The sequence below is a fragment of the Marmota marmota genome, unplaced genomic scaffold (genome assembly GCF_001458135.2).
Source record: "Marmota marmota marmota unplaced genomic scaffold, marMar, whole genome shotgun sequence".
Classification (NCBI taxonomy): domain Eukaryota; kingdom Metazoa; phylum Chordata; class Mammalia; order Rodentia; family Sciuridae; genus Marmota; species Marmota marmota.
The window spans coordinates 17,070,684-17,084,348 of NW_026000242.1; positions in this window are offsets into that span (position 1 = coordinate 17,070,684).

The following is a 13,665-nucleotide window of genomic DNA, read 5'->3' on the forward strand; positions in this document are numbered from 1 at the left end:
CTTTTTTTTTTTTTTTTTTGCAGTACTCCAATCTCATTGCCTGCAACTAACCTCAGTATCCTCTGCTGTGATCTTGTGTGACCTGGCATTTCCCTCCTCTCAAATTCAACTGTGAGTAATGATCTTTTTCATGACAATTGTCTCCTGATCTGTTGGTCTCATAATACCTGAATAAAAGCAAAATCCTGGGTCCATTTTAAAGTAATTTACTCTTCTTATGCTTAAAAACTAAATTACCAGACATCTTACAATTATAATTTGATACATGTCTTTCTCGAAACGCAAAATCATTTTCTCCTAATATTGAATTGGCTATAGAGAAGCAATCACAAACTATTACAAAACTCATCCTAGCAATGCTTCAAGCTGACACAATTTCAAAGCTTGACAATGCTCTTTTGAACTTGCCTCACCAAAAGCTCGATTATTTTACCCATGAATCTGCACAGCGGTTGTGCCAGTGTCTCTCTACCCAGTGACTTTTCTTTCACCTCTTTCTTCACTTAATCTTTGCTCTTTCTGTCACTAGCAGATCAATCTCTATTTAGCTCCACTCCAGAGTTCAGCCCTCCCCACTTCTCCCATGTTCCCATTCCCACCCTCAACCCAACCCCAGGGCGTCCCCTACAGTTCCACTTATGATTGTTGTGAGGAGGCAGCTGAGGGTCTGCTGCTCCTGTCTGTTGGGACAAAGCTGTCCCTGCAGTGCGTGGATTAATACATAAATTGATAAATAACTTAGACATAGCCAGAAAGCACCCAAAATAATTTCAGAAATTGTTAAAACTAACACTCTGCAACATCAGTCCTGAGTATGCCCAACAATTCTCTTAGAAGTCAGTAAAACTGAAAAGATATCACATGTCCTAAATTGTTTCTGTGTATGCAAATGGAACACCAATGGGTGGATAGAACACTCAAGCTTGTCTCACATGAAGCCAAATACAGTTATGATTGAACTCTTTCTCTCTCCTTTACATTTTTTTAAGCAAAAAACGAAGATGATGTCTTTACAGTGTAAGAGTGCTGAATTTAAGCACTAATTAGTTTTGTAAGATATGCTAATATCAAAAGGTTGCGCTCACTAATGATTTCTTCTTAATATAACAAAATGCCAAATCCTTTGAAATCAAGCATGTAACATTACAATTGCCCTTTTTGTGTAGAGCTCCTGATTCTGATCCTCCAGAGGATACACATCACCTGTCAGTGCTGAAGTTTGGTTCTGGAGTGTCCCCCAAAGATCTATGTGTTTCAAATTTGGTACCCAGCCTGTGGTGCTATTGGCAAGTGGTGGAAATATTAGGAGGTAGGGCTTAATGAGAGGAAGTTATGTCATTTCAGGGGCATGCCCTTGACCCTGGACTTTTTCTATCTCCTGGATGCCCTGAATTGAACAACTTTATTCCATCATGATGTTCAGCCTCATCAAAGGCCCAAAAGCAATGGGTTCAACTGACCATGCACCAAAACCTCTGAAATCATGAGTCAAAATAAATTTTATTTTAAATTTTAAACAATCTTATAAGTTGTTTTTCTCACATATTTTGTCACAATAATGTAAGGGTACATAACACATGAATGCTGTTATGTACAAAGTCCCCTAAAAGATTTATCCTTCAGTTTCTTTACTTTTCATTGAACTTTGGAAGTCCACTTAGAAAGAGATCAAACACATGGAAAGAAAAATGTTGACAGGCCAGTTTGGCAGGGTGAATGAGTTCTACATAGTCTCGTCATTATCTGAATCTGAAACTGGGGTCTTAGCAAAAAAAGCTGAAATTACACTATATCAAAAGGTTCTACTCTGGCCTTTTGGAAATAGATTTCAGATTGTTTCTATTTTCCAGTTTGATTCGATGGTTTTGACTGAGGTGATTAGAGTAAAATTTAACAGAACTGACTCGTGTTTTGGCTAAGTTAACAGATGGTTTGGAAAGAAGTTTGTGTGCCGCATTTTTCTCATGGAGACAATAATGGCTCTTAATTTAAATATTTGTTAAGAAGATTAAAGAAATTCATGAAGAGTACTTACAACACAGCCTGAAGCTCAGTAAGTGCTAAATTAATATTAGCTATTAAAATGCATGTTGTCTGTTATGGATTTATAGTTAAGTGTCTGGATTTCTCAAGGCCTTTTCCAAACATAAGTAAAATTTCTAGGTTATTTAAAAATAGGTTGGATTCTGAGTCATCTAAAATGACCTAAACGTAGCTAGTCAGTAACTCTTTTCTGAGTGCCCTATGTACACAAGGAGGACAGTTTGATATGGATGAAAACCCATCAAAAATAAAAACACAGCATCTATCATTAAATCATGCACAAATTAACTGTCCAATGAGACTTCCCAGATGGAAATATTTATTAAACCCTTAACAAGGTTCCCAAGTATTATAGCTGTAATCTGCCTAGCAAAAGGAAGACACATGAAACCTGAAATCCCTTGTTTCATAAGACTAGAAAGTTCTGTCTTTCTGCTCTTCCAGTTTGGTATCAAAAAACAAAACAAAACACCTAAATGTGGATTTCTTCATTGACAAATGTATTTTCATAATAATAAGGTGAAAAATATCTTAGCCTTTTGAAAGTGTGGAGACCTGGATTCAAATTCCATTTCTGTTCATTGTTCCTTTGTACACAAAGCCTAAGATACCTATTGATCTGTACTGAATTTAAGCTATGATGAGGAAGAAAAGAGATTTCGGCATTTGGTGGCTTGCACGGGGAACGACTGAGGGTAAGTGATAAGGTAAACTGCTCGCCCCTGAGGGCAGGGTGAGAGGATGGGTAGCCATTTTAAGATTCTTCTTTTGTTTTGCTTCACTTTTGTTTTAAGTTGCCTGTCCCTGGAGATGTGTAAGATGGAAGAAAAACCGCTCACATCTGAGGAACAGATAGGGAGAAAGGATGGATGGACATTTCAGGAGGATAGAACGGCTATAATGATTTTCTGTTGTTCCAATTTTGTTTCACTCTGTTTCAGTTTTGTTTGGCGTTATCTTCTTGGGTTGTATTATAGTTATAGTAGAAATATTCAAGTAAAAGAGAAGGCCTCTCGAGCTAGTCAGACAGAGGAAAAAATTCAAGTAAAAGAGAAGGTCTCTCGAACTAGTCAGACAGAGGAAAAAATTCAAGTAAAAGGGAAGGCCTCTCAAGTTAGTCAGACAGAGAAAGAAAGTGTAAAGCAGAAAAAGCCATTAGGGGGAAAGTTACAACAGGAGACTGCTACTAACACCTTTCTATCACCAGAGGGCGTAAGTGTCCAACTAACAAGGCCACCTCCATATGCTGGGAGGCCCCCAACCCCCCTGCAGTTGATAGTTGGGATCCTGAGACAGGATCACAAATATTAACATGCCCTGTATTTGAGGCAGGAGGGCAGCGAATTCACAATGCTTTAAATTTCAAAACAGTGAAGCAGCTAAAAGAGGCTGTAACAACCTATGGTCCTCAAACACCCTTCACTGTAAGCTTGGTCGAATCCATTAACAACTTGAACATGACGCCAGCAGATTGGGCTAATATGTGTAAAGCTGTGCTAAATGGAGGACAATACCTGTTATGGAAGGTTGCCAATGAGGAATTTTGCAAGGAGACGGCTAGGCAAAATGCAGCAGCTGGTTTTCCTCAGAGAAATCTAGATATGTTGTTAGGAAAGGGACCTTATGAGGATCAGCAGCAACAAATTGCATATGATCCTGGTGTATACGCACAAATTGCTGCAGATGCATGGAAGACTTTACAAGGACATGGAGGTTTACAAGGTCAATTATCTAAGGTAATACAAGGAGCTAATGAATCTTATGCTGAATTTGTAGATAGGCTTATTCAAACAGCTACCAGAGTTTTTGGGAATACGGAACAAGCAATGCCATTAATAAAACAACTGGCTTATGAGCAAGCGAATCCTTGGTGCAGAGAAGTCATTAGACCATGGAAACATGAAGATTTAAACACATACATTAAATTATGTAGAGACATTAATGAACAAGAGCAAGTCGTGGCAGCTGCAGTAAAACAGGCTTTAGATGCCAGAGACATTAATGAACAAGGGCAAGTCGTGGCAGCTGCAGTAAAACAGGCTTTAGATGCCAGGCCAAGAATATGCTACAATTGTGAACAAACAGGACATTTTAAAAGGAATTGGCCCATAGGAGGAGGGTTTAACAAAACTAGGTATCAAAGGAGTAGAATACCGGGTATTTGCCCACGATGCCGTAGAGGGAGACATTGGGCTAATGAATGCCGTTTTCAAACCACCATAGAGGGTACTCCATTATCAAAAAACGAACAAGGACCAGGTGTTTATCCACGATATCGTGGAGAAAGGCATCGGGCTCCATTGCCAAAAAATGGACAGGGGGGCCCAATGCTCCGGGGCCCAAAACCACAAATATACGGAGCACTGGAGGAACCCAGCAACCCCATCAGGGTAGTGCCCAGGACACATTGTCCATCAGATCCCTCATCAGACAAACCAGAGGGAGCGCAGGGTTGGACATCTGCGCCTCCGCCAGAGCAGTACTAACTCCAGAGATGGGAGTTCAAATCATTCCCACAGGGGTGAAAGGACCTCTTCCCAAAGGAACAGTAGGCTTATTATTGGGACGCAGCTCTTCTACTCTAAAAGGACTTATGATAAGTCCTGGGGTAATTGATCCCGATTATGAAGGTGAAATAAAAATTATAGCCAGTTCTCCAAAGGGTATATCAGTAATTTCACCAGGAGATAGAATAGCACAGTTACTAATAATACCCAGCCTACATGATAAATTTTCCAGTCGTACTGTAGAAAGAGGTTCCAAGGGATTAGGCTCCACAGGTGTAGATTGGGCTATGCTTTCTTTAAATTTAGATTCTCGCCCCATGCTAAAACTAAATATTCAAGGACATGAATTTAATGGGCTACTGGATACAGGTGCAGACCTTAGCATCATCTCTCGTCAAGAATGGCCAAAACATTGGCCATTACAACAAGCCACTCAAACGCTTCGAGGCCTAGGAGTGGCGACTAATCCCCATAGAAGTGCAATGGTATTAGATTGGAAGGATCCTGAAGGATGTGAAGGAACTATACAGCCATATGTATTGGATCATCTTCCCGTAAATTTATGGGGACGAGATGTCCTAGATCAATTAGGTTTGACATTAACAAATAACATCAACCAAAATGCACCCACTATTATGACTAGACAAGGTTTTAGGAAAGGAAAAAGATTAGAAAAACAAGAACAAGGTATAGCAGCACCAATACAAATAGATCAAGGAACAGACAGACATGGGTTGGATTTTCAGAAAGGGCCACTGAGACAATAAAAATTACTTGGAAATCAGAAAGACCAGTATGGGTTCCTCAGTGGCCCCTGACTAAAGAAAAGATACAAGCAGCCCATGACCTGGTCAAACAACAATTAGCAGAAGGACATATACAACCTTCTGTATCTCCCCATAATACTCCCATTTTTGTCATCAAAAAGAAATCTGGTAAATGGAGATTATTGCAAGATTTAAGAGCCATTAATAATGAGATGGTTATTATGGGACCTGCTCAATCAGGGATTCCTCAATTGTCTGCTTTGCCAAAAACCTGGTATGTTTTAGTTATAGATATTAAAGATTGTTTTTTTTCAATTCCAATTCATCCTGAGGATAGTCCACGTTTTGCATTTACTATCCCTGCACTGAATCATGAAGGTCCTGATCAGAGATATGAATGGAAAGTACTCCCTCAAGGGATGGCTAACAGCCCAACTATGTGTCAAATTTATGTTAACAAAGTAATCCAGCCACTTAGAAATCAAAATCCTGAACTACAAATATTTCACTATATGGATGATGTATTATTAGCACACAAAGATAAAAACACATTGCTAGAATGTTATGCCACACTTACAAACTTATTAAAAAATTATAATCTAGAGATAGCAATAGATAAAGTACAATTAAATTTTCCAATTAATTATTTAGGAGTTCTATTATCCTCAACCATGGTCCGTCCACCAAAAATTCAAATACGAGTAGATCAACTCAAATCACTTAATGACTTTCAAAAGTTATTAGGAGACATAAATTGGATAAGGCCTTATTTAGGTATACCAACAGGAGAGTTGGGACCTTTATTTGATATCCTAAAAGGTCCATCAGATCCAAATTCACCCCGAATGTTAACGCCTGAAGCAAGAAAGGCATTAAAAATCATTGAAACATATATGGAAAATATGCATTTGGATAGAATTGATATAAGTTTGCCTTTATTATTTATTGTACTACCAACAAAAAATATTCCTACAGGAGTATTTTGGCAAGAAGGTCCATTATTATGGATACATTTATCTTATTCTCCTAACACTATTCTTACTAGGTATCCTGAGGCTGTAGGACAATTAATACTCAAAGGAATAAAAGCAGCAAAGGGAGTGTTTGGAATTTCTCCCAATAAAATTATTACTCCATATACTATGAATCAAATTGATGAGTTAGCTAATGAGTTAAATACTTGGGCAATAATCATGTGCAAATCTAATGTTTCATTTGATAACCACTTACCATCTAATCCTTTATTGTCTTTTTGGTCATTGCATCCTGTAATTTTTCCAAAAATGACAAGAAAAACACCTATCATGAATGCTCCAAATATATTCACTGATGGGTCAAATAATGGTACAGCAGCAGTAGTTACCCCTGATCAAACTTTTACATTTTTAGTACCCAAACAATCAGCTCAAAAGGTAGAGCTTAATGCAGTTTTACAAGCTTTTGTGATGTTTAAAGATTCTGTATTTAATTTATTTTCTGATAGTCAGTATGTAGTTAATGCTATAGTATCTCTTGAAGATGCTGGTAGGATTTCCCCTTCTTCTACTGTTTTCTCTTTGCTTTCCACTATACAAAGTCTAATCTGGGACAGAAAAGATCCATTCTTTATAGGACATATCAGGGCACATACAGGATTGCCTGGAGCCCTTAGTTTGGGCAATGATTTAGCAGATAAAACTACACATGACATACATATTTTCTCTACACTAGAAGAAGCTATAAATTTTCATAAAAAGTTCCATGTCAATGCTAATACTTTACAAAAGCGTTTTAAAATAACTAAGGAACAAGCTAGACAAATAATAAAACAATGTCAAAATTGTGTGACCTTTTTACCACAAGTTAATCTTGGAGTCAATCCTAGAGGATTGATACCTAACCATATTTGGCAGATGGACGTCACACACTTGCCAGAATTTGGAAAATTAAAATATTTGCATGTTACAGTTGATACTTCTTCTGGATTTTTGATGGGCTCCCTTCATGCCGGAGAAAAAACTAAAGATGTTATAGCTCATTGCTTACAAAATTTTGCCACTGTGGGTGTTCCAAAACAGTTAAAAACAGATAATGCCCCTGGTTATACTTCTACCTCTTTTAAACAATTTTGCTCAACATTTGGCATTACTCATATAACAGGAATCCCATACAATCCACAGGGACAAGGCATAGTTGAAAGAGCTCATCAAACTATTAAAATGTACTTATTAAAGCAAAAAGAAGGAATTGGGAAGGGGTATATATTCCCCAAAGATAAACTTAAAATAACCCTTTTTACTCTAAACTTTTTAAATTTGGATTCATCAGGACTTAGTGCTGCGGAAAGGCATATGTGTCCAAAAAATGTACATAAGCCCAAGGTACTTTGGAAGGATATTCTAACAGGACAATGGAAAGGTCCTGACCCAGTAATTGTCTGGAGTCGGGGGTCTGTTTGTGTGTTTCCACAGGGAGAACAGCAGCCGATTTGGATTCCAGAGAGATTAACCAAGGTCCTGACCCAGTGATTGTCTGGAGTCGGGAGTCTGTTTATGTGTTTCCACAGGGAGAACAGCAGCCGATTTGGATTCCAGAAAGATTAACTAAAGCGATTTCTACAGACCAAAAAGAAGATGATTTGGCTCAAATCCATAACAACTGATATCCAAAACTCCAGTTTGGCTATTCTTACATCTGCAACAGAACCAGGATGCTTTTTTCAATATCTATTTTATTATTGCCCTTTGCCATATCATGAAGTTCTATTTTGTTTTTTGAGCTCATACAGACCTAGGTTAATGTTTTGCTGATCAGTTCTATTTTTTGACTATAGAGTTTTTAAACATTGCAATGGAGATTTCACCTGTAAAAAGTTATAAGGCCTTTACTATAATGTTATGTGTTGTATGTATTATATTATGTGTGCACACTTGTGTTTTGTGTTATATGTTTGAATGTATGTATGTCCATATATCATATATGATGAGCGCTCATGATAAAATGGATCCAAATATTTTTTTTTAATTCACGTGATTTAAATGGTTTAATTTAATTGGGTAAACAGCTGTTAAAGATTGTTTTAATATGTGAACACAAAAGAAGGTTAACAGATCTGTTTGTTTACTTTCACCTTTCCTTTTCATTATATTTAATAATTCTCTTAAAGATAATGTAAATTGTTAAGAAAATTGTTTTCTTTTAGTGCCTTCTGTAATGTTACATAATTTTTTCTTTAGCCATTATTGCCAGAATTCCTATCTTCATCCCAGTGCTGGTGAAGTCAAAGATAAAACCAATCTACAGCTTCTACAATAGCCATCACTGAACTGCTTGCAGAACTTGCCTGGACACATTGTGAGCTCACCTGTATGCATTGTGAACTATCTGTTGGTGCAGCGACTTGTGGTAGTGTTGGGGTATTTTTGCTGATGATGTCATCGGTGGTACAATTTTTCCAAAAGGAGCCGTCAATTGGCTTGGTGTATCTTCCTCCCTTCTGCTTGTCATGATCGTCCAGCTAAAATTTGGGGGCCAACAGAGGTGAGGCAAAGAACCTCACCCCCCCGCTGGTACAAAGACCTCTCCACAGGTGTGGCTGTATACTGGACCGGTAGTCAGTGACGGGTAAGATCCAATTGCAATGGTACCAACCTAAGACAGGAGGCTGATGCCTTGAGGTCAGCTCATCCGAAAACGGGTAAGGACCATATGTACTATTGAACAACCTAAGGCAGGCACGGTCCCTAAGCCACATGCTTGTTGTTTAAACAGAGAGGGGGAGATGTTGAGAGCCACAGCCGAAAGGGGCCCCAGCAAACTTCCAGCTGCCAGCTGATGATTGGCTCACAGCGGCCCCAGCAAACTTCTAGCTGCCAACTGATTGGCTCCTCTGTGGTGATGCTCATTGGGCTGTTTTCCCGCCCTTTCAGACCACGGAGCTGCTCATTGGAAGCTTTTTTTGGCTCTGCCCACGCGACCCAGCCAATCAGCCTCAAGAGCAGGAGGAGTGGGGGAGGTGGAGAGGCTTGTGGGAAGCCGGTGGTGGCAGTTGGGCTCTGAAGGTTTTTCCTGAGGAGCTGTTTTGTTTGGTGTGTGTGGTTCTAAAAATAAAGTTCGTTTCTTTTGACAAGTGGCTCCTGAATTGTGCCCAGCCAGACTGCAGCAATATGTAAAATGTGTACAACAATAACCTTGTCTAAGGAGCATCCTGGGTTGATGCTGATGTGAGCCCCTGCATCTTGTCCTGCTCCCAGCTCAGGGTGGTACCAATAAGCTAGACCCAAGCTTGAAAGGATCAACATGCCCTTGTCTGTAGATTTGCTACATCCATCCTTGAAATGGAAAAATTAAAAAAGAAGGAGAAGAAAGAAAGAAATGGTTAGGGCAAAGTCCAAATTCATATTTTTGTGGATGCAAAATATCCAGGTTGGTACGAGGTTACTGCAGCTTTCAGCTCTGCTCAGACAGTGTTTCTTTGTGTCGCTTGTTTAGAGGTGTGGGGCAGCCTGCCAAGAAAAGGGCGGCTTGCAGGAGGTTGCTCGCTGAGCAGAAAGTGACGCTGATGATCCACACAGTGAAGTTGTTTCCTTGTGGGAAGCTTGACCATCAATTCAGTCATTCCCGTTAATCCACCAAAATAATATGATCATGTTTGATTTGATAAGGTATATAATAATAATCTCCTGTTTGAATCTCAATTTTTCACCCAGGTTTTGATGATGGGGAAAAAAGAATAGTGTTAAGGAAATTCAGTAACATAAATTCTAAAGACCTCACACAGCCTGAGGCATAGCCCAGGTGCATAACTGTCACTTTTCCATGACTTCTTTCATTTTTTCTATCATTCATTGTCCTTTTTTTCTTTACTTTTTATAATAGGCTGTATCTCATTATGCTGCCCGAGCTGGGTTGAACTCCTGGCTCAGCCTCCTGAGTAGCTGGGACTATAGGCAAGTACCATTGTATCCAGCCCTTATCTTTTTTTTTCTTTCTTTCTTTTTTTCTTTATCTGTTGGTAGTTTCAGGTAGAATTCAATGCTGAATCACAATAATTAAATTAGCTTTTACTTGGGTTATATTTTTGCATCCTCCTATGTCAGAAATGTTTACACTGGGATCCATGAATAAACTTGTAGGGGCCCATGAAATGCCTAACATAGTTTAATTTTTGTGTAATTATGTGGTTCATCATCAAAGGCATGAATATACAAAAAAGTTTCTGAATAATATGTTTAAAAATTTTTGATCTCCCATTTCTTTCATGAAGAAATTAAGTATTATTAAAATAATTATTCCACATTTTTCAAATCAGTTTTAGGACTTAGGCAGGGCTTGTATTAATAATTAACTAATTGATAAGACATATGCATGCTATTTTCATTCTTGTTCTGTCAACTTCCCCTTTCTACTTATAAAGATCAATTCAACATGAAAAATATCTAAGATAGTTTGCCATTACCTTGGCTTTTGTCACATAAGTCATAATTTTCTGTTACTTGGAGAGTAACATTGCTGCTAACAATGTTGATGCTTTATCTGCGGCCATGAAACCATGAACAGAGATGGAATGAATTCAACCTGCTATCCCCAATCACAACATCTACCCAGAAACATATTTTTTTATTTTCAAATTATTTTATTATTAAAATCATAAACAATCATAAGCATAGATAGCAAAATGAAGATATTTTTGAACAATAGTCAGATTTGAGCTATTCCACAAAGTTGTGGGGGTTTTTGGTGGGGGAAGGATGAGAATGTTTTTCATTCATTCATTAATTTATTCATTTGATACTAATACAGGAACTACTATGGGCCTACAACTGTTAATACTGGCCATATATTAGAGGATGAATTTTCCCCCACAGCTTTATTGAAGTGTAATTGACAAATAAAATTGTACATATCTAAGGTATACAGTATGAAGATTTGTTATATATTTACATTTTGAAACTATTATAATAATCAAGTTAGCTAACACATGTATCATCTCACATGTAACAAATATATTTTACTTTTATGATGCGAACACTTAAGATCTATTATCTTTGCAACTTTCAAGTGTACAACACAGTATTGTTAAGTATAGTCACCATACTGTGCAAATGACCCCCAGAACTTAGTCATTTTATAATTGAACATTTATATCCTTTGACCAATATCTCTATAATTTCCTATCCCCATCCTTGGTAATCATAATTCTTCTCTATTTCTATGAGTTCAACAATTTTAGAGTCCATATAAAAGTGAGACCATACCATATTTGTCTGTCTCTGCCTCACAAAGCCTTTAAGTACTTACTTAATGCTAACCATGGCCAGACACTGTTTTAGGCACTGGAGATACAACAGGGAAGAAAACAAAATCTTGCCCTCCCAGGTTTACATTCCAATTCATGTCAATCTAAGTAAAGAGATAATGAAGGAAATGCTAACTCAAGTCCAGAAGTGATCAATGTCATCATGAAAAGTAAAGCAGGAAGTGTGTGTTTGAGGCAGAGCTGGATCCCAGGATGGCAATTTTAAATGGTTTGATCATGGAAGGCCTCTATGGAAAAAGGATCATCATTGGTTCCAGATTAAATGAAAGGGAAAAAAGCAAATAATGTGAGATATTTGAAGGAAGAATTTTCTAGACACAGGGATAAGTGCAAATACCTTGAGATGGGAGCATACTTGGGTGAGTTCCAGGAAAAGGTAGGGGGCAAGGTGGTTAAACTGAATGTAGGATAAAGAAAAGCTAAACCACAATAAAAGGAGGAGGGGAAAAAGAGAAGTTCAGTAGATTAGACAAAGGGGAATGAAAGGAAGGGGGGAATAGGAAAAGAAAGATAGTAGAATAAATCTAACATAATATTCCTATGTACACATATGAAAACATCTAAGTGAATCCCACCATCATGCCCATCCACAAGAATGGGGTCCTAATTAGAATAAGATATATTCTGTGTTTATATAATTTTTTAAAAATGGATTCTACTGTCATGTAAAACTAAGAATCACCTAAATAAATAAATAAATAGAAAGAAGAGTAGAAGACCTGAGATCAGAGAAGGGATGGATCGGAGGGGTGTAGGGATCACCTGCTCCTGGAAGGGTAAGGTAAGGCTGTTTGCTTTCCATCTAAGTGAGATGAAAGTCCCTGAAGGTGATTTGATGCGACATATTTGAAAGAAGTTAATTAAACACCAAATATTATGTGTATAGAATATTTTTCTCTCCACCTACCTTCATGAAGAAATTAAGGTAATTTGTAATAAATAATACCAAGGACTTCTTCCATGCTGTAGGGTGTAAATTATAGAACTGACTGAATATGGAAGGATGAATTCAGTTTCTCAATATCTCTTCCTGCACTTTGATTTTTAAAATCATTCCTGAAAAATAATTGACACTCCATAAATACTCTTGTATGTACTGCCTAAGCTGTTCAACATATGAATTTTTAAAAACAAATAATATTAGTTGACTTTTTGAATTAATAATTATTTTTTATTATTATTTTTGTTTCTGGAAACTCTCTCATGTATTTGTCCATTGAACTAAGGACACCACACCTTTTATTTCCTGAACTGGGTGTGTAGTCTACTGTAATAGAACCAAGACTTTGTGATAAACCACAAATTAAGTTAAATTAATAAAGGTAGTTTTCTGGATGTGCAGCCCAGAAAACTATAATCCCAAGTGGCTCAGGAGGCTGAGATAGGAGGATCACGTGTTTGGGGCCAGCCTCAGCAATTTAGCAAGGCCTAAAGCAATTTAGCAAGACCCTAAAATTTTGAGACCTGTCTCAAAATTTAGAACAAACAAATAAATAAAGGGCTGGCAATGTAGCTCAGCAGTAAAGCACTTCTGGGTTTAGTAGCCACCCCCCCCCCCAAAAAAAAGACTAATAAAGGTAATTCAAACCAAGGTAAACCCTAAACAGAAGTTAAGTCAGCTTACTTTTAGTTACTTAAATCTAATCATCTCCAGGGATGATTGAAAGAAAAACAATAAAAAACAGTCAAGGACTTACTCTAATTTGTTTTAGAACCTAAACTTTTCCACAAGGCCAGGTGTCTATTTTCCTTTGAGCCATAATCCCACTAACCCAGGAGACTTCTGCTGATGCCTGCAAGAACAGAGTAAGAACAAGGAAGGGTGAAAGAAGTGCCGAAAGCTTGAAGTAACAAAATGGGAACCTACTAAAATCCAATCCATGAGTCCAGTGTGATTAATTTTCAAATGAACTGTTGTTTCTATTGAAGCAGTGTATTAAAATTCATTTATGTGTATTGTGATTACTATGTCTCTCATGACTTTGGAAAGCCAGGAAGGATGCTTATTTAAGACTTTTTAAAACTTCTTTATGACAAAATACTTAGGTCA